The sequence below is a fragment of the Sorex fumeus genome, unplaced genomic scaffold, assembly GCF_029834395.1.
Source record: "Sorex fumeus unplaced genomic scaffold, SorFum_2.1 ptg000034l, whole genome shotgun sequence".
Taxonomy (NCBI): Eukaryota; Metazoa; Chordata; class Mammalia; order Eulipotyphla; family Soricidae; genus Sorex; species Sorex fumeus.
Genome location: NW_026606091.1, coordinates 3,188,016 through 3,193,119, shown reverse-complemented (window position 1 = coordinate 3,193,119; position 5,104 = coordinate 3,188,016).

Here is a 5,104-nt window from a genome sequence, read left to right as displayed (position 1 = left end):
AAGGTCTCTTGGTTAGTTCTGGGAAAGTTCCACTACTTAATGCAACTTCTTACAAAGTTCTTCAATTCTCAGTTTTAGTAGCTGTTCTTCTAAAATACTCCTTTTTTGGTAAAATGTCTTAACCATTATTAATGCTTGCCGTATTGACTATTTCTGGGCTCTTGGTTCAAGTGAAAATTCTAATTACCCATGAATAAGTTTCTTCTTTCAATACTTTATCACCTGAGCACCAGTATCAACTGGTAAGGATGGGTGTATAGAATGTTCTGATTGAAAAGTCACAAATACCCATCGACTCCATATCACAAGCTGAAAATGGCATTCCAGAAAGTTATGAGCCCCAATTCTTAGAAATGCAGACAGTTTTTTTCTTGATTTTATTTTGAAGTCATTGTTCAGTTTAAAACCTGAGTATCATGCGGAGGAAGTTCTGAGGTTCTAGCTTGAGTGGGCCAATGGGTGAGCCTGAAATACCTATTCAGTTATTGTGGTATTTCTCTTGGAGAAAATAGGAGGAAGAGAAAGAGGGAGAAGAAGGAGGAGGGGATGGGGTGGAGGAGGAGGAGTGGGGAGAGGAGGAGGAGGTGCTGGCATGCTGCAGCTCTCTGTAGGTCTTCCAGAAGCCCAGCCCAGGATTCAGTAGGTATATACAATGTTCAAAACTAAAGCACTGTTGTAATCAGCAAATTTTAAGCCATTGATAAATGTTGTTGTTACTCTGTTATTCTTATTTTTAATACTTCCATTAAATATTCTATCAGAGCTTTTGAGTCTCTATCAGAGCTTTTGAGTCTTCATCCTTGAGAATTTTTTCTTCTAATCTCCACATGTAATTTTCTGATTTACTCATTGGATCATCACCTTTCTAACTCTGCATGTGGACTTTAAATATTTGAACACCATTTTTGGGTTTTCCATGGCAAGAGGAAGTGAGATCACAGTAGCTTCATCAGCATCAGGAGCAAGATGTATGTGTTTTTTTTTTCAATTTTCTTATTGTTTTAACCACAATAAATCAGTCCAGAGAATATGCCCTGTTCAAAACATGTTTTTAAAATATAATTTCAAGGTACTAAAGTGTTATATTCCTCTTCTTTTTTTAGATATGTAATCTCTAGAACAATTCTTAGTTTATTATTAAAGGTTGTATTTTAAATGGGGCTGGAGCGATAGCACAGCAGGTAAGGCATTTACCTTGCACGGGGCGGACATGGCCCACTTGAGTTCGATTCTTCCACCCCTCTCGGAGATCCCGGCAAGCTATTGAGAGTATCTTGCCAGCATAGATAAGCCTGGCAAGCTACCCGTGACGTATTCGATATGCCAAACACAGTAACAAGTCTCACAATGTTACTGGGCCCGCTCGAGAAAATCGATGAACAACAGGAGGAGAGTGACAGTAACAGTGATTTTAAATGATGCTTTTTATTTCTACAATGATCGAAATTAAACTTACTTGGCCAATATTTTAATATTTTCAAAATATTCAATATTTTAAAAATAAACTCAAGTGGCCCTGAAACCACCTAAACAAAGTTAGGTGAGGGGGAAAATCACCTTTAAACTTATATTTCACTTAAGTATGAATTGCTTTGAATTACTGGAACCATAATTCAATAGCCCTTTGTCATCAAAAGTTATAAGATGTGTGTGTTGGTATCTATGCTTTGAAAAGTTTAGAAAAGCCCTTTGCTTCCTTGAGTACAGAGTTTATGAAGGAGAACGGAGAAGGAAAGAAATCAAGAAGGAAGAAGAAAATCAGAAAGAGAAGTATCAGGGAAATGGGGATATAAAGGGTTGGGGCTTTGACTATCCTGGTGATGTGGGAGAATGGTATAGCTATATATCCAAATCACAGACTCAACACTGAAAACATGATATCCAACCTGTAAACACCTGTCAAGATGCTGATCAAAGTAGCAGATGGAGCAAGGGTGTCATGGGGTAGGAAGGGACTATGGGAAGACTGATGGAGAGATTTTGACACTGGTGGTTGAATTGATGTTGAATATTATATGCCTAAAACTCAACTATCAATACTTTGTAAACCATCATTCTTCAAATTATTTTTTAAAGTCTCTTATTTCTGAATTACAATGCAGCAATTTTTCACAGTACAAAATGAGGGTGAGGGAAATGAAAGGGTGAAAAGTAGGACTAAAACTGAACACAGAATGTCTAAGAGTAAGGCAATTTTGGAGTTATCAGATATCAAAATTTAATAAAATCCTGAATTTATTCTAGTCTTTTGGTTTTTGTTTTTACACACAAGTGATGAATTCCTTTCCACATCCATCATCACTATTTCATACTTAGATGAGATAAAAATCTTCCTCCTACACCAAAGAAGAAAAGTAGAGAAGTGTAACAGCACATAAGTTATTGTCTTTATCTGAATTTGAAAGATGAGCTCATTAGAATCTTTATCAAAAACCATAGCTCCTTGCTAAGATCACTGCCAAAGTAGAGATAACTAAATCAGGCCTTGCATCTTAGTCACCTAGAAAGTTTTCCGAACCATTTTTTCAAAATTTCTGTTGTAGGATCAGAGAATACTTCTGTATCTATTGGACAATACTTTCAGGGATGTGCTCCTTTGGTTTGGGAATCATATAGATCAATGCTCAGGGTTCCCTCTTGGTTCAGTATGCTGGGGATCATGTGTTTCCAGAGATGGAACCTGGAGCTCCTACATAAAAAGCATTCACTTCAGCCTTTTGAGTCATTTTCTCCAGTTCCCAAAATAATATTTTATTTAAAATAATGGAAATTATTTTTCCTATCATTTTTAAATGTTATTTTGGTTTTTTTGACCTCCTTCTCCCTACATTTTTTCTTTCAAATTGATTTTTGTGTTTATGTTTGTTTAAAGTTCAAGGCCTTCCTCAAATACTTGATGATCATTCAAAAAAGCATCCTGTTTTCTTCTTCGTATTGAAGGTAGTAGAAGGTCTCTAATGATTCTGCCATTCTCCCATCCCTGTCTACTTCCTTTACCTTGAATGTTGACTAACCAGCTGAGTGCAGCAAGTGAGAAAACCCAACCTACTACTTCATATAAACTACAGAATCAAGGTGTTCCAATAAACAGTTAACACTAAACTTCCAAATAATGGAAGTGGTCCTGTCTTAGCTGTGTCTATCTATGATTTATTCCTGGATTTATGCAGTCACCACAGTAAATCTGCCTAATATCACACAAAGCAGGAGAGACATCCTACTTAATTTATTCAACCTCTGAAATAATGAATTGAATGTATACATATATGCATATATTTGTATGCATATATATCTATGTATGTATAGGTATTGGTCCCTAACTTGGGTAACAGATCATGGAGGTATTCTATAGTTTCACTTTATGAAATTTAACTTAGTCATGTGACATGTTTTAACCTATAAAATGTTAGAAAAATTATACCACTCTGAGCTTTAAGATTCAGTGTATGACTTGCAATTCTCCATCTGCAATTCTGATATTCCAGGGAATTTTTTTTTTTAATTTTTATTTGTGAAACACCATGAGGTACAGTTGTAGACTTACAAATTTTTGTGTTTGGGTTTCAGTTATACAATGATCAAGTACCCATCCCTCCATCAGTGCCCATTTTCAACCACCATGGGTCCCAGTATCCCTCACATCCCCCATCCCCCCCATCACACCCTGCCTCTGTGGCAGGGCATTCCCTTTTGTTCTCTCTCTCCTATTGGGTGTTGTGGTTTGCAAAAGAGGCAATGAGTGTCAATCATGTTTTGTCTATAGTCTACTTTCAGCATGCTTCTCCCATCCTGGGAGGATCCTCCCAACACCCTTTGTTTGGTGCTCCCTTCTCTATCTGAGCTCCAGGGAATATTTTTCTATTGGGAGCATAGATCTCACACTGAAGTTGACTTTGAGTACAAGGCTTCATTTCAATAAGCCTTTGAGACTTGGCGATAATTTGACTCCAAATAACTCATAGAAAACTTGTGTACATGCCGTGTGTGTGTGTGTGTGTGTGTGTGTGTGTCTATGTGTGTGTGCATGTAATTCACAGCACTGTAATCTAGTCTGTGCTTCTAGAACAATGAAACTAAAGTTCTTCTGCGGCAATGAGCCGACAGTCTTCAGCTGCAGAGAGCTCCTGGAAGTTATCCCCTACAGAAAGAAACGTTCTCACCGAGCAATGCTCTGCTTCTTGGAAAAAGAAGCTATACATGTTAGAGGTCAGTACAGAGGCATAGAAACACAATCCTCTTGTCATACTGCTGCATACCTCTGAGGCAACAAACCCTGCCTCTAATCTCCCTGTGCTCTAAATTTGAGATACACTAAGTGTCTCTCCAGTCTACATCCTTCCCCCTTTTCTCCTCCCATATCTGTGGTTCCCAGGAACATTCCCTGATTAACCCACTGCTAGTTAATCTTCATTTAAGAGTACAGGTATCTTGGGGAAACGTAAGCTAAAGTAGTCATTTTTCCTTTCCTTTTTAAGTTTAAATAATAGTGGTTTATGTTGGTTTAGGTAATACACAGAGCCTAATAAGTCAACATCTACATAATCTACACTATAATCACACACATTCAGTCTGGTTTTCTTCCAGTAGGTTTTTTAATTAATGAAAAAATGATAGTATCTAATACAATGTATTTTACTTCATATACAATATAATAATTAAGAAGAATATTAGGTTTTAACATTTACATTTTCAGTTCATAATAGCAATATTTTCATTGCAGTGTCCTGATTCCCAGTAATTGGTTCAATATTCCTAGCCTATAATTGGCTTTACTGTTGCTTAAGAGTCAACTACCTCTCCTCTGCTATAATGTTGAAGCAACAGTTCAGTTATGTGGCGAGGAGACTGGGGAGTCTACTCATATTAAGGATACTTTCACTACTTTATCATACTTTTACTCCTACTTACAGGACTATCTGGTGCCAACAGATCTCAAATCTGAGATATTAATCTAGTGGTTTTGCAGCTTTCCATCTTCTGGAATTTGCCATGATCACCTCTTGAATTTTGAATTTATGACTTTGTACATGTTCCTTATCCATTTCTTCTGACTCTAAGAGGGTCCCAGGAATAGAAGAAAATATGTACCTTTTTCAAACATGAT